Genomic DNA, 25,217 nt, shown 5'->3' on the forward strand with positions numbered 1-25,217 from the left:
AAATAAAGTAGAAAAATGTATATTGATGTCACTTTGAAGGTCAGGTGAATGGAGATTAATAGAGGATTAAATCAACTATTTTTGCCCATTCTAACAGTGAGATAGATGAGCAGTCCAGACAAGTCCTTAGACTGGAATACAAGTTTTTTCCCCTGGTTCTGAGACAAGTGCCAGTAGGATCAAGGCAGTCACCCTTATTAAACTCCTCAGTGCATACTGGGATTTAGTTCCAGGACTGCTACTTTTTAAACTTATTAAAAAGCAGACCGAGTTAAACAGTGAGGGTTGACTTGTTGACTGCAGTTTTAATTCAGAAGCATCTGGAATTTCACTTGCTCAACAGCCCATCAGTAGAATTATTATTATTTATTTAGATAATCTAACGGGAATACAATATATTGAATATGAAACAGTCCTTGGATGTAGTGAGGGTTACAATGGCCAGAGAAAAAACAGATGTTTCCTTAGGAAGGCCCAGCCATTGGGTTACAGTAGTTTTGTGTGAACTACTTTAAAGCTCCAGGTCACTTGAGAATTGCTTTGAGGTTTCTGATCAAACAAACCACAGGACTGAAGACTAAACTCTTCATAAACAACTTGGATTTTTTTTCTGGTGAAAGGTCAGGTTTCTGCAAAACCACAGAGTTTCCATCCAAACCTATTGATTGTCTCAGTTAACTTGAAAAAAGCCAGGTTCACTGGAAAGAATATGTGAACCTTGACCACTGGTCTGGCAAGTAACGGCCAAATGGAACATTTATGCCTGTCTCTGTCTTTTCTGCAAGTCCCTATTGGTATCAAACAAGCTTTTTTTTTCCTGTGAATTTGGGCTTGATCGGGAAATAGGGATGTGTGCAGAAGAATGTCTGGAAAGATGTCAAAAAGGCTGCATTAGTAATCTCTATATCTGTTTCCCAGAAGGATATTCACTTTTCATTATTCTGCTTTAATATAATTCTAGACAAAGCGAAGTGTAAGAAAACATATTTAGCTGCATTTGCTCATCTTGTTCCTTCTCTCTCCTTCTGTTTTGGTAAGGCTTTTCTTCGTAAGGGCAGGAAGTGATTGGTGGAGAGTCTGCGCTTGTTTTTATATAAAAGTGCTGAATATATTGATAGTACTATACAAACATTGAATAGTGATAGAAGCATCTGAAAGTGTCATTTGATAGCAAAGGTGAGGATCAAGAGCGGGGTTGTCAAACTCGCAGCCCACAGCCTGGATGCATCACACACTGGCCACGCCCATGCCCAGTTTAGCGAAGGAAGAAAAAACTGATGATATGTCATGTGACGATGTGAGTCTGACACCCTTAATCAAGAATGTCAATTCAATACTCTTAGATGGATCTTTCCATGTATCATTCTTACACCCATGTCACTGTATAGTGTGTTGCCTTTTGCTGCCACTTGTCTGTTGTTTGATGTTTTATCTCTATACTTACTGATTGATAAAGTATTTAGATTCCAATCACATGTTGAATTGTTTGAAAAGAAGGTTTACTGAATTTGTGGGAGAAGAATGCAGGGCGTTGATGCCAGAAATATTTCACATTCAGTTTGTCAGTAAATCCTACAACAGCAACCCCATTTACTTGTCTTAATTGAAGGAACTGTAACTACAAGAAAGTGACTTTCACCTGTACATTGAGGACCACATTCAACATTTAACTGGGTGTAGGATAAACAGCTGGGATTAAGTTAATGCAACTTAGTTTGATAAAATGCATCTTTTTTTCCTTGTGTATTTAACATTTTCCTTTTCTGTTTCTATTCCAATTTTGTAGATAAGTTTTGGATGGATTGTAAAAAACGTAGTTCTCCAGAAACCACATTTGTGCATTTCTGATCTAATGCCAGTATATGATGAATGGAAAACATGGAAGAAATATAGATCAATAATATTGCAGTTCAAAAAAGAAAAACAATGCTGCTTGGTCAGCAGATTGATAATTAGAATATAGATATTAACCATCAAATTGTTTTTATATGGAACAGTTACCAATATCAGAACACAATTAGGGAGCCCACTAATCTTCATACTTCTTTGTGACAGCTGGAAGGGAAAAATAGTTTGCATTGCCTAGTAAGCAGCAACTCGTGCCAGATGCAAAGGCATGCTCTTTCGCTCTCTGGGTGTAAATTAAATAAAATTCACTCACAATAAATAAAGAGAACTCAGTGGGACAGAACACTGAAATATATAATTACAATAATAAATTATAAGCACACAAAACAAGTAAAAGAACTTTTAAAAATTAAATTAAAACCAAACCTAATTAATTCAACTGATTTAAAATGAAATCAAGTTTAGCTGATGTCAAGGTTAAAGAATAGGAGGAAGGTAGTTAATTCTGCCTATATCAACACCTACTTTCATATATAATGAACAGAATATTCCCTCTTGAAATAGCAATGTTATGCACAGCACAGTAAAGAAATAACAAAAAGCATGAAGAAATTAAAAGGCACAAGATGAAGGAAATGTAAATCTGCTTTCCATTGAGGACCTGTATACTTCTGAAGTAAAAAAAAAAAAAAAAACAAATGTGAAAATATTTACAGACCCTTCATACCCTGGACATAAACTGCTTCAACTCCTACCCTCAAAACGATGCTAAAGAGCATTGCACACCAGAACAACTAGACACAAAAACAGTTTTTCCCCGAACGCCACCACTCTGCTAAATAAATAATTCCCTCAACACTGTCAAACTATTTAGTAAGTCTGCATTACTATTACTATTAATCCTCCCATTGTTCCTATCACCCATCTCTTCACACTTATGACTGTATGACTGTAACTTGTATCCTTATGATTTTTATTGACTGTTTCCTAGTATAATTTGATTGCTTATTGTACGCTATGACTATATTCTATTTACTATATACCCTGACTATATAATCCTATGACTATAAAGTGCCTTAAAATTCTTGATGAATGTATCTTTTCTTTTATGTACACTGAGAGCATATGCACCAAGACAAATTTATTATGTGTCCAATCACACTTGGCCAATAAAGAATTCTATTCTATTCTATTCTATTCTATTCTATTCTATTCTATTCTATTCTATTCTATTCTATTCTATTCTATTCTATTCTATTCTATTCACAACTATTTTGTTCTTTCATTTTGTAAAATTAAATCCTTGACTTTGAGCAGAAACCCCTTCTTTTTGAGAAATTTATGTTCTTGGGCTTCTAGGTCTAGACTTATATAGGAAGAAAAGCCATTATCACAGATCAGGTATAGGAAGAGATGTGGCATAACTATAGGATGATATTTATGAGTGCTTTTCATGCTTATTCCTCTTGTAAATGTGACATTTACTCAAGTTTAATGCCAGTGAGGCCTCTAGGGATAAAACTTCCAGTGTTGGAAGATGGCGTATGTATGTAGACATGCTGTTGAAATATTAATTGGATTCCAATTCATTAAACCTGATCACCTTGAATGTGAGATGAAGGGAATAGCACATTAAAAGACAATCACAACTGGGAAGACTTTTTGAATGTTTTCCATGGGTAATGGGATGGGATGGAATCTACCAGAATCCAGACAATGGGGGCGGCGGGGACTACTCTTTGGCAGCCATTTCAAAAAAGAAAATATTTTATTTTTATGAAGCCACTCAAGGGAAAACTTCAGAATCAGATTGCCAGCTCTAAGCAACACCCCATTTCCAAGCCATTGCTTATTTCAGTGAGAAGTCTAATTTTAAGGTTTTATTTTTATTTCTAAGTTAAAATTACCTGAGGGGAAACTGAATAGTGGGAAAGTCGTCTCCGAACAAATTCCCATCTTTGCAGGTTTTGGATTATTCCAGGACATTTTTCTGAGCCATCTAAGATATTAATGAAATGAATTGCAATCTAGCCATGAACCTGAATAAGATGGTTTGTTCCAGATGCTTCTTAGATAGGAATGCACTTAGATAGGAACGCATGGCTGCTTTGGCATTTTCACAGAACTCTGGAAAGTGCGCTTACTAAGCACTTGATTGAACTCTGGTACTTCTCTTACATTCAGGGATTTCTTGGTTTATTGAAGAGTGCTGGGAAATAAGTAAGAGAAAATATTCCCGCTGTGTAGAATGCCTAGCATTATCATCTGAAATATGGTGGCCTTGCTTATTCGAAGATTAGCTCGATACCCATGCTTTGCTACGAAACTATGTGGTCCAGCTTAGTTTTTTGGGAGGAAAATAAGGGGGGCGGGAGGAATTCTGCCTCTGCCTACCAGCATCCATCGGTATTCATCTGACTAGCGTCCTGTCAGTGTGTGAGAGAGTTGAGGGGTGTTTGGAAAGTGAAACACTATTTGCTGTGTGAACAAGAAGGAGACAGCAAAGAGCCTGGGAGTGGCTTAGCTCAACTGTTCTGTACTAAAGCTGCTTGGTGCTGTGAAACTAAAACTAAAACTCCTCTCCTCTGCTTGTGTTTTGCATTTGGAACAGATTTCTTTTCAGGTGGGGAGGGGGAGTAGAACTTCTTAGCATCAGAGCATGTTAATAATAATAATATATGAAATATAAATGCTCTGGTGGTCATTTTGAAAAATCCTTTCTTAGTGAGTACCTAGAAGCCAAGAGGAACATATGTGCCAAATTTCAAGTTTGTAGACTTTATGGTTCTGGAGATTTTGTGATGATCCGTGAGAGGTATTTCCCTTTTATATATATGAATTTAGAGAAGTGATGAATTTTAGAGAAAATGTATCGCTCTCAGTCATGGATCAACTTAGGCATAAGATGAAACTGTATTGCTCATTCTGTGGGATGACTTTTAGATGGGTGAAGAGATCATCCCTGGTCTATTTAGATCTTGTAGTATTAAGACCATCAACCATGGTACTCTTCTAGACCACAAGAAATAGGATTGGGGCACTGAATGAAAATAATTTCATCCCTTCCTGATGTTTTATTTGCTGTGATGGGGCAGGAGAGATTAGTCTGGTAGTTGTTTCAGTTTGGGGTTCCATTTATCCCTTGCTGCTTTTCAAAAATTGTATGAAACGTCCACAAAAAACTTGGTGTGAAGTATCATCACTACACTGATATTTAGGTACCCTTTTTCAGACTGGACTGGCAGGAAAATATAATAAACAATTGATAAACAACACAAACAAGTCCTGCACTGAATTGAATATGTAGTTACAGCCCTGAGCAAGTGCTCCCTTTCGGAAGTTAAACTCAAGTTTTCAGATATTTGTTTCCTTAATCCTAAAAAATACAACCCTGTCAGATCTCTGAAGCAAACCTGTGGTATTTAGACTCACATACTCAAAGAGCCAACTTTCTTGGCCTGATCAGCTGGCTCCAGATCAGACAAACTAGTATAACTATGCTACCTTCTAGTAAACTGTCCTCAGTTTTCAGCTGTAGGAGAATGATGACTTTGGAAAGCTACTGATCAAGCCACTGGTGAACAGCTATTGACTTTTTGGCTTTTAATGACCCCAGACCCATAATCTCTTGCATTGGAGGTGGAGTCGGGGCAGCTGAATGGAGCTGAGTGTTTACTGGACAGATGCCCTTCCTGTTGCCAGTGCAGAATTCGCAGCTGATATTTACTTATTGTGCCCAGAGAGAGAAATATCTGCCATTCCCTAGGATCAAACTCACAGCCTCCTGATTGTGAGGTGAGTTCCACTTCTAGGCCACTGCACCAATCACTACTCAACAGCTATTGATAAGGATCCCATTTCCTGTGTGTGAACATCTAGAGGTTCTGCTAATTCTCCATAATCAGGAATGTATATGTTATGTCCTTGGAACTCTAGGAGTTCTCACTCAGGTCCATTCACTTTGCGGGGGCGTTTTTTCCCCCTCATTCATTGGTTGGTTCTCCCCAGCAGCCAGCTATAAAAGCAGGCTGCGGGGTCCAACCAGTTGCTGATCGCTGCGAGCCAGTTCCAGGCTTGGCAAGCACGGTCAGTCCTTTATTGCTATAATAAAGTATTGTTGCACTCATGCTCTGGTTCAGCCTCTCATTTCCCAAACCTAACACTGGCGCACGAGGATGGGATGGCTACCAGAAGCACCATGCAACCGCTGAGTCACTAGCCGCCCGATCCGCAGCCAGAGAGAGCGATCGGCCGGCGATAAGAGCAACGCTGATCCGCAGCCAGAGAGGCGGTCAGCAAGCAGCGAGAGCGACACGCTGATCCGCCGACAGAGAAAGCGGTCAGCAAGCAACGAAGCGAACGCTGATCCGCAGCCAGAGAAAGCGGACAGCAGAGCGAAAGTGAGAAGCGTCTGTAGCCGCTTGTTAGCCCAGCTACAGGAAAAGTGAAGCGCTGCGAGCGCGCAGCCGCTCGTTGTTTAAGGCGCGAAATTCAAACGGCTGTCATTTGAATTTCAAACCTAAAAGGCACAGCGCAGCGGCGCTGTAAGTCTAGTCACTGACGCCTACAAGGCGCGAATTTCAAACGCTGCCAACGGCTGACAGCCTAACCTCGTGTTTTGCCCAGAGAGAGAGAGAGGATTGTGACAAAGCCTCCTCAAAGCTGAAATCACTTGCCTGCCACAGGCACTAGAAACTTTGCTGCTGCCCCAGAGAGATTTTTTCCACAGATTGTACAACTGATCTCATCACTATGAATTCCAATCCAGTCTTCCCAGCGTTCAAACCGGATGAGGAGAAGTGGGAATCATACAAGAACCGCTTTAACCATTACATCGACGCAATTGGGCTGGCTGGCTGGCTGGGGAGCACGGAAAAAATCATATTTCCTGATCTACTGTGGAGCCATCGTCTTTGACACTGCCACAGCTCTCGTGGCTCCACGTGAGTTAAAAAACGTTCCATGGTCTGAACTGTTAGAAATCCTTACTAACCACTATTCTCCCAGACCTTCACAGATTGCCAGGCAATTCACCTTCCGTATGAGGAAGCAATCAAACAAAGAAACCATCAACCAGTACATGGCAGCCCTCAGGACAGCAGCACTCCATTGTGGGTTTGGAACCTACCTGGAGGACATGCTCCTCGATCAACTAGTCTGCGGGGTCAAGGATCTCCACCTCCAAAGGCGCCTACTCGCTAAGAAGGACCTCAACCTCGCACAAGCCGTCGAGGAGGCCCTGGCAGCAGAACTGGCAGCGCACTCAGCCACCGAAATCCATGGCCCAACTTCCAAGCTAACGACAGTTCCAGTCCACTCCGAGGAGGTAGTAGCAGAGGAAGCCCTTAGTGATGAAAACGACATCCACCGCCTCTCCAACGCCAGGCATCCGCAGGTAGGGGCCAAGCAAGAAAACATCGGTCCACCCAAGCACATCACCCTGTGCCTAGCCTGTGGGGGATCTCATCAGAGGGCCACCTGCAAATTCAAAGGAGCCACTTGCAACACCTGCCACAAAAGGGGGCACATCACGAGAGTCTGCCAAGCCTCTCAAAACTCAGCACAAAGGCACCCCCCCTTCTCACACTCGGGACCTCAGAGGCAAGTATTGAACTGTCGCACTCACCACCATGCCAAGCACACTTGCCATACCGTTAGTAAAATTTCTCTCTCCGTTTTGTTAGAAGGTAAACTGTGCCGCATGGAGGTTGACACAGGGTCAGCGCTCTCAATTATCTCGTGGAGAACCCTCAAGAGGCTACAGCCCAGCCTATCAACAAGCCGGCTCCAGAAGTGCCAGTTTAGCCTGAAGGACTACCAGGGGAAGGTCATTCCTGTAATCGGCAGAGGCAAGTTCCTTGTCAATTTTAAAGCTTTCAAAGGTCACCTACCTCTAGTGGTAGTTAATGGCAATCTCCCCACATTATTGGGGCTCGATTGGTTTCCCCATCTCGGCCTAGGGTTAACAGGAGTCCATGCTGTCTCAACCTCTGACACTGACTCCTTATTCGCTGATTACTCAGATGTATTCAGCGATGAACTTGGGGTGTTATAACGGTACCCCTATCTCATTCTCAGTCGACCCCAGGCAGTCCCAATCAGGCTAAAACGCGTGAGAGTCCCATTCGCTATTCGGCCAAAACTAGATGCAGAATTGGATAAACTATTAAAACAAGGGGTCATTGAGCCAACAGATTTCGCCAAATGGGAGCGCCCATTGTCACACCCCTCAAAAAGACGGTAGCCTGAGAATTTGCTCGGACTACAAGACCACAATTAATAAGTTTTTACAAGTTAGCGCTTACCCAGTGCCCGTCATTCAGCATTTATTGCACACTTTTGAACCTGGCAGCATTTTTGCCAAATTGGACATGTCTCAAGCGTATCAACAGTTCCCTGTTGACAACCAAACAGCGGAACTCCAGACCATTGTCACCCACAGGGGTGCTTTCCGGTGCAAGCGTCTCCAATTTGGCGTAAGTGTTGCCCCTGGCATTTTTCAATCCCTCATGGAGCGGATTTTGCAGGGCCTCCCTGGTGTAGTACCCTACTTCGATGACATCTTAGTCTCGGCCAGGGACAGACCCCAACTCTTACAGAGAGTTCGAGCAGTATTAGAGAGGTTCAGACAGCATGGCCTCAAATTAAAAAAAGAAAAATGTGCCATTGCCACTAGACAGGTGGACTTTCTGGGTTATAAAATTGACGCCTCAGGCATTCACCCCCTGGAGTCCAAGGTTAAGGCAATTCACGAGGCACCCACTCCAACCTCCAAAACTGAGCTGCAGGCCTTCTTGGGGCTATTGAACTTTTACGCATCCTTCCTGCCCCATAAAGCATCAGTGGCAGAACCCTACACAGATTGTTGGATAAAAAATCACCTTGGCACTGGGGTCACAAAGAAGACTCTGCTTTTTCGCGCAAGTCAAATCACTACTCACGTCAGAGGCGGTACTTATTCAGTTCGACCCCAACCTTCCATTAGTGCTAGCAGCAGACGCATCCCCCTTTGGAATCGGGGCTGTATTAAGCCACAGGCTCCTCAATGGCTCCGAGGCTCCCATTGCTTTTTTCTCCAGGACGCTCTCTGCAACAGAGCGAAATTATAGCCAGATCGATAAGGAAGCTCTAGCAGCTGTGGCAGCAGTGAAGAAATTTCACGAATTTCTCTTTGGCCACTTTTTCGAGCTGGTCACGGATCACAAGCCTCTCCTGGGTCTACTAGCTGGGGACAAACAGACCCCTCAAGTCCTTTCTCCTAGAATGACGAGATGGACCCTTTTCCTCGCGGCCTACTCGTATAGACTCATACACCGCTCAGGTAAAACATTGTCACACGCTGACGCTCTCAGCCGCTGTCCCTTGCCGGCTCCAGCTGAAGACCCTGCTCCAGTCCACGCTATTTTTGAGGTCACCCAATTGGACCTCCCCATCACGGCCCTTGATATTGCTGCTAAAACCAAGGCAGACAAAACACTCGCCCAGGTACTGGACTGGGTGAGGAGGGGGGTGGCCGGGTGGTGATGTTGAAAACAAATTTACACCTTTCAAGACCCGCCTGCAGGAATTATCCAGTTTGCAGGGCTGCCTGCTGTGGGGCACTCGAGTGGTCATTCCGACCTCACTGCGTACCCGAGTTCTGGAGGCGTTGCACGAGGGGCACCCTGGCATCGTCAGAATGAAGGCATTAGCACGCAGCTACGTATGGTGGCCGGGCCTCGGCGAGGACATCAGCAGATGGGTAAGCTCCTGCAACCCCTGCCAGGAATCCCGTCCAGCTCCCCCTATTGCCACCCCTACTAAGTGGGAAAGCGCCAGCGCTCCGTGGTCCAGAATTCACATCGACCTGGCCGGCCCATTGCATGGGAAAATGTTCCTAGTGGTCGTGGACTCCTACTCTAAATGGATTGATGTGGCACAGCTATCCACGACCACCACACTAGCAATTACCAAAGTATTAACTCGCCTGTTTGTAACACACAGGCTACCTGACGCCATTGTTTCCGACAATGGCCCACAGTTCGCATCAACCGAGTTCAGCCGTTTCGCTGCCAACCTGGGTATCCGCCACATTTTCACGGCCCCATTTCATCCTGCCAGTAATGGATTGGCTGAAAGGGCCGTCAGGACCACTAAAGAAGCCCTGGCTAGGTTCAACAAGGATGACTGGCACCACAAACTCTCGCGTTTCCTGATGAGCCAGCACTCAACTCCGTGTTCAGTCACCAATAAGTCCCCAGCTGAGCTCCTGATGGGCAGGCGCCTGAGGACTGTATTGGACAGACTTCACCCACATTACTGCCCTGACTCTCCCCTCGCTTCCACATCGGGGGTTAGACATTTTATCTTACAGGAACCCGTATTCGCGAGGAACTTCGCTGGAGACCCTCTGTGGATTCCGGGCGAGATCGTGGCCATCACCGGACCCAGGTCATATCGAGTCAGACTGGAGGACGGCCGAGTATGGAGAAGGCACCTGGACCAGCTGCGTAGGCGTCACACTACCCTCGCCAGCAGTGACCCAGAATTACAAACCGGAGTGAGGCCTCAGCATCAACCCCACATCAGCATCAATCCCAGTGACCAGCTTACACCAGCAGCCATTCCAGGGAGTCCGAACATGGACAGCGGCGTCCAGACGGCTGACCAGTCCGAACCAGTCGACGGGAGCACGTCCCCAGTGACCAGCCCAACGAATCCCGAACCAACCTGGTCCGAGGAGCGACTTAGTGACTCCCACCGATCCTGCTTTCCCCTACAGACCCTGAACTGACAGACAACCCACCAGAGCTGCGCCGTTCTGGGCGCCAGCATAAACCTCCTGCCTACCTCAAAGACTATGCGTGTTCGCATCTGGGGGGAAGGGGTGTTATGTCCTTGGAACTCTAGGAGTTCTCACTCAGGTCCATTCACTTTGCGGGGGCGTTTTTTCCCCCTCATTCATTGGTTGGTTCTCCCCAGCAGCCAGCTATAAAAGCAGGCTGCGGGGTCCAACCAGTTGCTGATCGCTGCGAGCCAGTTCCAGGCTTGGCAAGCAAGGTCAGTCCTTTATTGCTATAATAAAGTATTGTTGCACTCATGCTCTGGTTCAGCCTCTCATTTCCCAAACCTAACAGTATAAAGTTATACCCCTCCTCCCTCTCTTCCTCTGACTCTTTCTTTCTCTCCCCACATCTGCCAACTGGTTTCACATACTGTATAGGCTGCCATCTCAGCCTATTTTCCTTCCCTTGTCCTTTCTCATTGCATCTCATCTATCTGTAGCTTTTCAGTCCCCTCTTTCTTCCCCCTCTGGACTTTCCATTCTCAGAGCCAAGTGCTTATTTAAAACTCTTAGCAAAGAAAATGATTTCTGCAATATGTTTACTGTCCCATTGCTAGCTTTCAGGCACAGTACTACGCTCAGTTAATTTTCAGGCCTTCTTAAAAGCTATTCCTGCACTGACTGTTAATCTCACAATAATTGCTACTTCCCTTTTCATTGCCCATCCTGTAGACATGCTTTTATGGTGCTGCTCCTCAATAAAATTCAACTGTTTCTCTGAAGTGTCTATAATTCCATTTTAGGAGTGGTATAACACCATCTTCTCAACCTATTCACTCATTCTGTGTTGTGTTGCAGTTCTCACAGTCATTCATACTCTTTCTGTAGGCAGACTTCAACCTGTTTATCTTTTATATTCAGTCCTCGTTCATTCACCATCCATTGTTAAACCTCATTTATCTAGCAACACTAAGAAAGTAAAAAAGACATAGATTTCAATAGTTTTTTTTACTGTTAGTCTCTTGAAAACTGTAAGTTAATTTTCCTAGCTTCAATAACATCAAATTAATGAAGGTGAAGTCTCTCTAAATGCTTTTTTTTTCATCTCTCAGTAGCTAGATTGAGTTGCCTTTTCTGAAAGAAACTTTCAAATGCCATATCTCCTGATCTCTCACAATTTCTTGCTCACACTGCTTGATCCTCTCTTCTTCTTTTATCACATACTGTTCTTGAGTTCTCATACAATCCATTCCCACTGCATTCCATTTCTTTTTATTTTTTTTCCTGATATAGTCACCTCTCATTGTCATAAATCAAACAACTGTAAAATTATAACAACTAAGTTCTTAAAGGACAGATTAGGTTAGAAAGTAGATCTTGTAAATTAACCCCTTTCTCTGTTCTCTCTCCCTACCACAGCGTGAAAAGAGAAAGTAGAAAGAGAAAGTAAAAATAGAAAAGTACAGATAAACAGGAGCCTTGAAAAAAGAATGCAAAGACAATTCAGTAAATGTTAGTTCAGCTATTGGAAGGCAGGGGGTGTGAGACAGATACTCAAGTTAATTGTGACTTAGTGCTCCAAGGGAAACTTTGATAAACTTTCAAGATTCTATTATTACACCATATGCAATAAAATAAAGTTCTATTTCTTTTTGCATTGTCTGCTCCCTTATCTGGACTATTCAAAATAATTACAGATGGTCTCACTTGAGATGTTTGTGAGCAAGGTGAAGTGCAAAAATGTTTAGAAAAATATGTCACTGCTTTAAAAAGAATCCTGTTTCACCTTGAAGAATCACTGAATCTTTCTGAAACAGAATCATTGGAAGACTTAACAAACCTGATGCTCATTGCTAGATGAACCTAAACTGGATCAGTGTTTGATTTATTTTTTTTATATGAGAGTTCATTCTAAAGAGTTTTTATTAATTATTTAATGGTGAAGACAAATGGAGGCAACATGCCAAACCAAATGCTCATAATACATATCTCAAAAGCTCCTTTCTTTAACCTTGTCTGGAGCTGAGATAAGATAGTTCATTATGAAAATGATGATTGTACAGGATTAGGCAGACAACATGGAATCTCTACTTGATTAGTTCCCACCTCTCTGGTACTCTTCATTAAAACAAGAGCTGGATGATTACTCCTACAGTGTGAAGTGTAAGATTATCAGATACCGTTAGTCTAAATGATCAGTGAGTTGTAGAAATGAATTGAATAGGCTTTACACTTTCCCCCCCAGATCATGAATAATAATATTTTCTGAAAATATTAGCAAGCTTTTTCAGTACTTTAAGACATTTCTTTGATTCATTTTGTCTTGGCCTGACTTGTGGCAAATTAAAGTGCCAGATCTCATTTCTTGCAATTTCTTGATAACACATGTGACAGTATAAGTCGATCAATGTTTGGATCTTAGAATTCATATATGCTAACACACATCAAAACCCTGAGAAAATCTATGATGTGACATATATTCATAAAATATAATAGTATTTTGACAGGTATTCAGTTAAATTGAATCAGTGAATCTGCATATTACATTTGTACATTGATCATGTCAATACAATCCCAAATCTTTATTTCTTAAATTGAAGATAAATATGAGTATACCTTATTAGGATTGTGCAAAAATTCAAAGAGGTATTTTGCTTTGATAAAGGTTTACCTGAAGCATCTTTCTAAAGCTGCTTCACAAAGGCACATGGCATCCTTGTTTCAAAAAAGTGAAAGAAAGAAGCCACTCTGTTCTTGTTGCTTCAACTGTATTACTTTATTTGATTTCCAATCAACATTGATAATTATAAATGACCCCTGTGCATGCATGATTATTAGAACAGTTAGCCAAACTTAAGAAATGACATGAAACCCCTTAAACAGGTACCTTAGAAAAGTTACCTTGGTACCTTGCAATGTTTTCATGTTTAGAGCATTTCATTAAACCTTATCTCATTCACACAGGCCTATAATTACCAGTATGGATAACTGAAAATATTTCTCTTAATACCTGGTCAAAAGTAGCTGATTAGATGGTAATCTTATAATAATATGTTTCATTAGAGTTTGAATCATCCAAAAATGCATTGAGAAGGTCAGAGGTGACTTATCTTCCTTCCTTTCCTTATTTCAGTTTTGACACCCACATTTTATTATTATTGTTAAATACAAAGTAGTTTACTGTCTCATAGTTTGGCATGTGGAATTATCTTGATTCAGGCCCAAAATGAAAAGTATAATTTTGATTGTACCCGAGTCTATACAGGGAGGAAAGTATCTTTTTCTGTATTCATAGATGATGCAAAGACATATGAGGAAATTAAATCAATAAGAACTTGTTTTCATATTTAGTTCATCTGAACTAATCAGTTTTTCTTTTGTACTGTCTATACTTCAACTATCCTGTTTTGGTTATAGAACATGGTTCTATAGAGGAAGCTTTTAGTGGCCTGAAGAGTATAGAAACAGGAGCAGATAGCTCTAGTTTCAGTTAATTACTGTAGAGCATAAGGTCAAACACATGGCTACAATTCTTAAAAACAAATTTGTTCCAATAATATAATTTTTTAAAGTATAAAAGATTATAACTGTTGCATGTGATTTTGTTTTCTTTTATTATTGGCTTAGAATCTAACCAAATTATCTGAACAATTTTGGCTGACTTTTCTGCCTAGATATGTCTGTTTAGCAAATCAAAGCAAGCTGTATGAGTAAGCTAATTTAGAGTATTTGCTGACATTTATACTAAAGTAATCATTCTGGATTGTGAATGGAAATTTCAGCATGTATTCTGCACTGCCAACTAGATGTTTCAGCCAGAGCAAGCATTTAAAGTTGCTAATTGACAGGATAGTCCATTGGGATCCTATCAATAGCTTTCTTACTTCCTCTAAGATACAAAAACATGAACCTTAGGAAAGCCTGCCAAATTTATAGTTAAAGCCATTCAACTGAGAGCCTCCTTTCTAGATCAAATTGGAATTGAGTGCCAGGTTGATTGGATTATGTGATTATTTCATTGACTATTTTTTATATCCAAGTACACTATATTATGTTATGTTATTTTATTTGATAGGATCATTAAAAAAAATAAGCTAAACTAAACAGAATGTACTCTGTTGATATGTCTTTGCCTTGTTAATAGTAAATTTTATTTATTCCCACCGTTAATCATTGTATTTTGTTATTTTCCCAATATTTTCTCCTATTTTACAAATGTGAGCCTTTTTTCCCCACTGAATTAACTTTTATAGTAGTTTCCACCATTTTTCAGATGTCTTCATTGAAGCGTATACTATGGCCCAAATAACTTTGAATAAATAAAATTAGTAATGCTCCAAAAGTTGATCCAGTATTATCATATGATTTGCCTTTTTGAAACCTTATTTTAAATTTGAGTGAATTTACTATATGACCACAATACAGAACTTGAAACTCTTTGTACGTTGCTTAACTGCCTTTTTCCAGAATCTGAGCTAGCATTGTTAATGATGATGGTTTTTAAGGAGTTATAATTAAAGAACATCTGAAGGACTCCATATCTCTGATATCTCAGCAGCTTTCTGTAAGATGTGTACTTAACATGTTTTAACTCTTTAGCTGCAATAATTTAAATAGTAAAAAGGAGAACACACTAGCAGTGCTTATAAATCTATAACAGGATGGCAGTTTAGGAATGCAACCTTTTCTATTTTCCAGGTATTACCATACCATTTTGTACAACAAATTTTACTACTGGTTCTATGGGCGTGGCTTGGTGGGCATGGCAGGGGAAGGATACTGTAAAATCTCCAGTCAGAGGTGATATTTGCCGGTTCTCCAAACTACTCAAAATTTCCGCTACTGGTTCTCCAGAACTGGTAAGAACCTTCTGAATACCACCTCTGATTTTATCCCTTGTTGCCTTGGCAAAGGAGCTGGCATAAATATAACAAGATCATTTTCCTTTCTGTCTATACAGTCTGAGCAGGACTGACCTTTGGAAGCATAATAAACATTTGGGTATATAGTTTCTGGTGGTATCTCCCAAAAGTGAAAATGTTGGTTTTCAAAAACTTCAATGTTAATAAAATAATAACAATAACAATAATAATACATTTCACTTTATAAGACATCACTATTGCACCCTGAATCCTGATCATGAAAGAGGAGGGGAGTTTATTTTACCTTCAAAACCTAAGAAAAACAACTACCACCACCATCAACTTTTAAGTTGTGAGAGCATTTATTTGAGGGACAATTATCCTCTGTCAGATTAATCACTCCATTTCAGGAGCAAAATTCAGGAGCTTTCTGTTAATGGTTTATGTTAAGCTGAATCTTTGCAGTACTAAGCTACTTTTGGAAAAGTAACTATAATGCAGGCACATTTTTTATTATGCAGGAATATGTATTGTTCATATACATTATATTATTTTAACCCAAATAAATATATTACATGAATAAGGCATCCTTTCCTTATGGAGAGAACCTACTTCTATTGTAGGTTCAATAAAGTCTTGGGTGAAAACTTCCTTCCAATAAAGTACAGCACAACTAAGCCGTAGGGTTGAGTTTAAGCCTATGCCTTCCCATCCAGACTCTAATGGCTGTCAGGCAGTGGGATAACATTTTGAGAGCATCACTAGGTTGGCCATAGCTTGAAGTATGCAAATGGGCATCATCAGGTTGATAATACCTAACCTCGTGCTGATGGGTGACTTTGTGTAGTTGTTCCACAAAAATGTCAAACATAAGGAACAAGAGCACTGAGTCCTAAAATACTCTGATGTGTGGACATTGGAACTAGCTGCAGAAAAAAAAAAGAGAGAAACACCCAACGCTATTTTTCTCACTCCCTACAATTGATCAAGGAGCATATTATGAGCCAATATCATGGACTACTGAGGGGTAAAAGAAAACTAAGACAATTGTACAACCATTCTGTCTCCGTGCTATTTCTCTTGCATTAAATAAATTTCTCTTAAATTGCTGCAACTTTCTGAATTCTGAATGACAATAAGTTGCTTTCTCTATTGAATATGTTAGAAGTATTCATAGAATACTCTGCATAGAAGTCTCATGTCCTTCAGTTATGAGTCCTCCTTTCTTGAAGGCAGATACAGTACAGTGTTACAGATAATAATATTAAAAAAGAAAGTTAACATTCCATAAAAGCCCTAAAAGCACTATGTTGCTTTTTTGTCAAATTGAAAATTCTATAAGATTGCTGGAGAAGGAGGAACATACTCCACTGTTTTGCAACCCTCCTGAGCTATGACCCATAATTTGTGAATCATTGGCTTATAATGAAATCCAACTGAAAACTAGTGAAATGTAGAATCTCCTTCAAACTTTTTCCAGCTTTATCATGATTTTTTAAAAAAAAACACTTTCAGGATTCTCTGGATACCATTGCCAATTTCCTAACGTTGTTTGCACAATTTTGTGCTGTCCTAGAAAAGTCAATTGTTTAAATCCTCTTTAAGTTTGAAATTTCTAAAATTCTAGATGATGTATATGTGGAGGCAGCTTGAAGTATTATACTTGCTCACTTCCTCTATATGTATCTGAGAGCTGCATGGTTATACAGAGCTACAATTTAGGCTGCAAAAGTCTGAATGATCACAATATGGCTACAAAATGAAACAGAAAACCCTAAGACTGTGCACACAATCATAAACATACATGCACATAAATGCAGGATTAGAACTTTGGAATCCACAGTCTAGTCTGGGTCAAAAGGAAGCATAGTGCTTGAAATAGCGCTCAAAATAAAATCTTCAAAAAGAGTAAAGATAAAGCCAGTGTTTGTTAATATTAAATTAACTAAAATTAGAAGAGAGTTAGAATAAAAGTGCTTAATTGTATTATTGAAGAAGAATGGTTATTTTTCAGGCAAATATAGTCCTTCTGCCTCAGAAGAATTCCAGCATAACTCTTCTTTTTTTACCACATTTTCTCTAAGGGACACAACCAGACATAGCCTTGATACATTCTGAACATTTGTGACAAAAAAATAAATAAGCTGACTGTAATGGCCCAAATGCTGAAGAATGATGCAGGATAAAACTGGGAACCAGTTGGGAACCATTCAGAAATGGTCTGACTGATCCATTTTCTAACTTGTTATCTAGGCTTGATCAAGCCTCAGGCCAAAGCATTCCCTTACCCCTGTCCATCATTTGTCCTGCTTTGTCTGCCCCACATTATGGAGAGTGGTGGGTGATTGTTCTTCTCACCAGGAGGTGATACATATTGGAACTTTGTTCTCTTTCCTCACCAATCCCACCTGTATGTTCACTGCTGCAGAGTTTACAGTTGATGAGGAGAAAGGTCCTGGGAAAGAGAATGGCTGAGAGCTCTAGAGGGTTTCTTCTTCTTTTTCTTCCATTCAGTCATGTCCAGATCTTGAAGACTGCTTCAACAAGACCCTGCAATCTTCTTGGCAAGATTTTTCAGAAGTGCTTTGCCATTTTTTTCCTAGGGCTAAGAGAAACAGACCGGCCCAGGCAGATTAGAGCTGAAGTCTCCTGCTTTCTAGCCTGATGCATCAATCACAACACAAAATTGGCTTCCAGATCACAATGCCTTAAAAACATTAACTTAGGTAAAACTTTTGAAATGATTGTGAAGGTATAATTTGGGAATTATAATTTTCCTTTCCTCATGCACAGCTCATCTCTCAATTCCTTTGTGACAATTCCCATCTTACAATACTAAATATAAACATCCACACTTGGAAAACAAGGAAGGAAAAGTGGAAGAAGCAAAATATATATATACATTTTTGAATGTGATATTTGACTAATGTGTAAGCATCCTAAAGAATAAAATACTGAACAGAAGATGCTGATAAAAGCATATGCAAGATTGCATTAGGGTTGCTTAACTGATTTTTCATCATTGTACATATGGTTTTTATCAACATAGGTAGACGAAACATGTAAACTCCAGAATCAGATGGAATGAAAGACAATTCTTAGTAAAAATTCAAATGGGTCCTCCACAGTTAATCGACTAAAGACCATTGACTCACTTTTTACCCTTATTCTTGAAATTTTTATCAAGAACATTACTTCTGAAAATGCCGCAATAAATCATGGGAAAAAGTTCAACTCAAAAGTGAATGTCTGAAAAAAGTGTTGTTTTTAGCAGTCTGGCTGTTGCTTAGCACAGCAGGTGTTGTTGCTTATGGAGGACACAGGTACTTTTTGGGTGGTGAATGGAAGACTTAATCATGCTCATTTGTTGGGAGGAAGAGATGGGAGGGAAGTATTTTCTATTTCTCCTCTCTCTCTCTTTCTCTCTCTCTCTCTTACATTCTCGGAGAAATCTAGAATGTTCTCATTAGAATTACTGCGGGGAAAAGAAACACCTTTTGAGAATAGCAATTGCTTAAGAAGGGACAGAAAAAATGCCCCTCCCCCCAAAAAACCCCAAAACCAAAACCAACAACAAAGTACAGTGTACCTCATGCTTCTGTATTTTGCCATATAAATAATTCCTTGGCCATTTCTATATTTTGGGCAACTTAGAAAATCTATTTTATGTTTGGCTGAAACTAGGTGCTGTGGCAATACAAATTATTTCTAGGTAAATATAATAAAGGCGATGGAGATGTATGTTGAAAATGCCCAGGATTTTCTGTTAAATATTATGTACAGGAGCAAAACATTTTTTTTACAATGCCCATCTATTTTTCTTGCTTCCATTCTTTCTGGCTTCCCCTTCTTTGCTCTGCAAGTCATTGTCTATTTCATTGATTAGGATCATATTTCACTGCAAGGTACAAATGGCAGGCATGATATTCCCCTCTGAAAAAAAAATCTGAAAAGTAGCCAGGGGTGCCTTTTCCTTCCGACCTCACTCTCCTCCCCAAATCTAATCACCCCCCCCCACAGCCAACAGGACCCTGGAGGCACCGGATCCTAATTATCAATGGCGGGAAGGGAGTAAAAAAAGAAAGGGGAAAAAATTCAGAATTGTTAATCAAGGGAGCTCCAGTTCCAGTCGCCGCTCCAAGCTCTTTTTTTTTTTCCCTCTGCGAGACTTCCCGCAGGGGAATTTTCTGGTAAATGAACATTGCTTTCGCTCTCCAGTGGGTGCTGCAGCCATCTGGCTTTTTCCACACCTCCGCATCCCCGGGAAACCCCCCCCCGCCCCATGCCATCCCCGTCTTCTTCCCTTCTCCTGCCTTCCCCTGCCTCGCAAGGTAGGTAGCCAAGCCACTGTTCGGCTCATCCGCTTGCCAAGCCAGGCAGCCAGCCTGCCCACCCACCACAGGGATGATAGAAGAAAAAGAAAGGGAAAGAGGCAAAACTTTGCAACGAGGTTTGCTTCCTTCCTGCATTTGCTCCCGCGTCTCCACCGCCCACCCCGTGCATGCTCTTTTGGAGCCAGCTAAAAGAGATCCCTGCCATGCTCCAAGAAACCGCACACAACACCAACACATACACACCCTTCCTTTCCAGCCGGTGGTGTGGATCAGCTCCAGAGCTGGGCAGTCGCTTCCCTGCTCCTGACTCAGGGGGCCTCTGAGGGGAGGGGAAGGAGGAGAAGAAGGGGGGAGAGAAAAATGAAAATGAAAAATCGGAATTCCGATTTTAGTCAGAAGAATATCATGTATGAAATGGTCTTATTGGGAGTAGATACATAAACAATGATTTGGTATTTATTATCTACTTCCTAATAGCAGAGACCTATTCTGGAAAAATATGTCTACAGTGAGGAATGATTATATAGTCCCTTTTGATCTGTACTACATTAGCTATAGAATAATGTTAAATGATCAGGGGTGGTATTCAAATTTCTTACCAACTAGTTCTGTGGGTGTGGCCTAGTTTGTGGATGTGTCTTGGTGATCATGTGACTGGCTGGATGCAGCTTGCTGACTGGGCATGGCTTGTATGTAAATTTGTAAATATTTATGTAAATATTGATTTTTTTTATAAAAATAGAGCAACTTTTATCCAAAATCAGGCAAAGCAGGCAGGCAGATTGAGTTGCTCACAGAATCACAGATTCACTCAGAGATCTATCTTTCTGCAATCTGCTACCTGAGTCTCCTCTGAAAAATAGAAGCTTCAGTCCTAAGAAAGGTTCAGCTCTGCTTTTAGATTAGCCAGAAAGCAAGAAATCCAACAATTTCCGGCTTTCTAGCTAATCTAAATCTCCCGGCACAGCAGAACGGCTGATGGTTGTGGGGAAAAAAAGTAAAAATGGCAACTTACCAAAGGCAGGCAAGTTGGAAGGTGTGCATGCCAGGTAAGCAGTGAGTGGGCAGGGTGGGGTGGGGCCAGTCAGTGGAGCAATTTGCTGGTTCTCCAAACTGCGCAGAATCATAACAACCGGTGATGATAGAACTGGACCAACCAGGTAGAATCCCATCCCTATAAATGGTATTTTAATAGTGGAAGACATGTTTGCATGTTCTGTGTCTCAGAATGGCCACAAGTTCAAAAACTTTCATTAACTATATTAGTTAACTGTGGCCCTCTGAATCATTTCATTTTCACAAATTGTGGTTCAACTTAATTATAGTTAATGAACACAAGCCAGCTTCAAATCATGAGATGGAAACAGCTCCATTATCCAGAGCTAAACTCAGCCATAATTTCAGATTCAGAGGTGCTAACTTGTGATTAATCTAAAGTAAAACCAGAACACTCCCATCTCCTCATAAGTAAAGGGGAAAGTGCATGAAAAAAGCAGCTCAAATTTAGAAAGGGCTGTTTTGATTTTTTTCTATGGTAATTTTTAGAGCAAGTTAGTAAAGTCGGTATTATAAAATCCCAATTTCATAATATGGCTGGAAAAGATAGTGTAAGGGAAAATTCAGAAATAAAACTATCTTGTAATATATCTGTTCTTTCAATTCCTCTGCATGATGAACATTGTATGCAAACCACAGTAAATGGTTATTTTTTGAATTTCAGAAAAGCTCACCATTTTTTTCCATTTATTTTTTCTCTCTCCATGTTTCAGGCTGAGGCACAATGAACCACTTTTATGACCTCTGGTCAGGAAGCCTGTTAATATAATGATAATGGCTCAGAAGTTATGTTGTGATTAGCAGTGTTAATATATTTGATAGAATAGCAATAAAAGTATGCAATTAGCTGAAAAAAGAAGCCTTTCTGCGCTTCATGTTTTCCAAAAAACAAATTTTCCCTGGTAAGATCATTCTGAATAAATTGACAAATGGCTGGGCAGTGGAGAGCCTTTGTTTCATACTGTCTTTGTTTAAACCCCTCATAATTCATCCAAAGAAATGCCCTTCTCAGTAATTAGTTACCTTTAATGTCTTCATTTTCATTTAAATGCTCAGTGATCAGGATAATTAGAATTAATTTAGCATTGTCATGTTATGCTAATGAAGCTTCTGCAACTTATCTCCGGCATCCTGCAGGCACAATGTTATCTGCAAAAAATGAGAACTCTTCTACTTTATCTGTCCATTTATACACTTTGGTTAAAAAGTAATAACAGTAAGAATTGGCAAGGTTCCAGTTTCAATTTATGCAATGTCTGATGAAGAATTGAAACCACTTCAGCACATTCAGCTTACAAATTTCTCCACAGTGTTTGAGAACTGATTTGCATTTTTATTTATCTGCAGACCTGTGGGGTTTTTTTTTACCCTACTTTTCCTATTTGAGACAAAAATGAAGTTTCATTTAAAAGAGGGGCTGTTCAATCCCCTCACAGGTGTTAAAAAAATCCCATCTCAAGCTCTCAGTGCTTAGCACTTCGGCTACCTCTTTGTCAACACATCTTCTGCTATTCCCCACCCCCCCAATAAAAATGGGTACTTTGAAAGAGAACTGAGAAAATAGTGGTGAGGGAAGTGTTCAGCACACTCACTAATGCCCAGGGTGCGGAAGAATCTACTGTCTGACCTCAGCCCGATACCAGGGTGTTGCCTGGAAGAAGGGAAGGTGCTTTCTCAGGCACACACGAATTAGCCTTTTCTTGTGTCACTCCCAAACTATGGAACTATGCTCACTTCTTGTTGTTCATCTCTTCCAGAATGGACTCAACCTTCATTCTTAGTCAACGCTTTTGGATTTATCCTTTTATTGAATTTAGTTTCTGCCTTTCTTCTATGACCTCATCAGAGGTCCTCTCTCATTTTCAACAACTCCTTGACATAAAGTGGGCTAAGAAACACAATGACTGGTTCAGATTAATGAAGCTGATTTTCTAAACTTTCCAAAATTTCTACCTCTATACTTTATGAGTTTATATTTTACCCGTGAGGATCCTTGAGATTCCAGTTGTTGAGGATAAAAATTTAAAAACAAACATTTCTCCATTGTGCCCATAGGCATAGCATTCTCCTTTCTTTAAATGTCTCAAAACAACATATTATAACTGTTGTAGAGCGATGGTAAGGAAGAGGCATGAGACCAGAGCGTACAACTAACAAGGCTTTATTGCAGAGAATAAAGGGTTGTCGCATCTGCTTGCTAACTTGCAGACTAGCGGGCGACAACGGGCTGGCTCTGCTCGACAGCCGGCTTTTATAGCCGACTGTCAAACGGAGTCAATCAATAGGAGCGGCTGGTGCTCCCGCTCAAACAGCGGACCTGGTTGGGAACTCCAACCAGTTCCACGGACATAACAATAACCATCCAGCATCCAAGCAGGAACATTCCAACCATTTCTTGTGTCGGTCTAGGACAGCGCTGTATCACATGCTGGCCATGCCCATGCCTAGTTTAGCGAAGGGGGAAAAAGTCCTGATACATCACGTGACATTGTGATGATGTGATTTTGACACCCCTGGTCTAGGACAGCTCACTGTGACCAACTCACATGGCCAACTCACCATGGCCATCTCACCATGGCCATCTTGTCATGACCATTTTGCTGTGGTCATCTCTCCACAGCCAACCTAGAATGGCCTTTTCGCCATGGACAGCTAATCACACCCAACTTGCCATGGGACAACTCCCTGTGAACTAATCCATGCAGGATAACTTATCATGATAAGTATTATCCACCACGGTTTGCCATTATTTCCGTTGACAAAAATGGAAATAATGTAGAAGAAACATGGCAGATAACATTTATTGCATTGAGTTGTCTCACATAGATTTTTCCCAGAGCAAGATGGCCACAGCTAGTTGTCCCATTCCATTCTTGTACAGCAGGGTTTCTTAATAACATGCTTATGTGATCCTAGAGCCTTGCCACATATTCACATCATTTTCTCAGGCCAGAGATTTAGCACTTTCTTTTCCCAAATGAGTTCCATATCCCTTTGTGACATAATTGAAAGACTTGCATTTTAACCTCTTCGTACAGATTACATTTCAGTGGTGGTGTTTACTTAGATTGGGTACAAGTGGGGACAATATATTGTTTTCTACCTGGGTGGCACGATTTGGCTGCTTATACTTCCTCCCTAAACTAGTTAATTTAATTTCTAATCATCCTTATATAGAAGATTCTGTTCTTTAGTAATCCAATCCCAGATATGGCAGGAAGAATAGATTTGATCATTGCAAGAAATAAATGATGATGGTGAAAAAAATGTATGATGATTTGCCTGCAATCTTAATTCAATATTTGCCTTCTTTTTGATGTAGCACAGAGGGGACCAAATGTTCATAGAAACTATCAGTAATCTACATTCTTTAATGTATATATTTCTCAAAATATTTAGTGATGTTTTGCACTTTAATGTTGTAGTTTATATATATTTTCCAAAAGCAGTCTAATTGTATTCTGTGGGATGTATTGCTCAGTAGGCCTATATATAACTGCAAATTGGAATCTTCTGACAAACATATATATTCCAAACAGTAAACAGATATTTATTTGAATCTTAAGATGTAGACTAGTTTATTTCTAAGAGCAAATAAGCTGAGACGTATCAAGGAAGAGAAAAAACAGTCAGCAAGTAGATGATCTATGGTGACTTTTAAGCAGAAATATTATTCAGTGCTAATGGAAATCTTCAGACTTTTCCTTCAGAACAATTTCAATTCTTCAATAATTACATAATAATTCAAGCAGATTCTGAACCTGGACATTTTTTTAAGTTTAAAAAAGTTAACTGCAAGATGGAAGTCATCTTTCACCAGTGTAGAAACAAAGTCAATCAAAATCAACAGCAGCCTACTTAAATTTGTTTGGGAGGTCTTGCCTTAACCAGGAAAGCAAACACTGGATATTTTTAAAAGCAAGTCTGTTGGGACAAGCAAATTTTATTCAGTAATGTCAAGAAAGATGTTTCCTTACATGGAAGACATTTCTTTTCAGTTGCCAGCCAAAATTTACCGCAGTGATGTTAACATTCCCCATTAAGGATTTCCAATGTTTTTAGTGACTGAACTAATACAATTGTACATAATAGGAGAAGTACATGACGATTGGTACAATAAATCTTCATCTTTTTCTGTACTATTTATTTCAGCATACATTTCATGTATTTGGCTTGGAAAGTTGACACAGAAATTAGCCATTTTAGAGGCACAAAAAAGGTTTATTTACCTAAGAAACTTACTTAAGTTTGAGAATTGGGAATAGCTATGTTTTTTTTTTCAGTCTGCAATTGTATTTTCCACTTTATTTTCCACGTGTTTCTTCCAGGGAACACAAGGAAAGGTAAGGCTTC

This window comes from Pseudonaja textilis, chromosome 8 (genome assembly GCF_049901715.1).
Source record: "Pseudonaja textilis isolate UNSWEBS1 chromosome 8, rPseTex1.2, whole genome shotgun sequence".
Classification (NCBI taxonomy): Eukaryota; Metazoa; Chordata; class Lepidosauria; order Squamata; family Elapidae; genus Pseudonaja; species Pseudonaja textilis.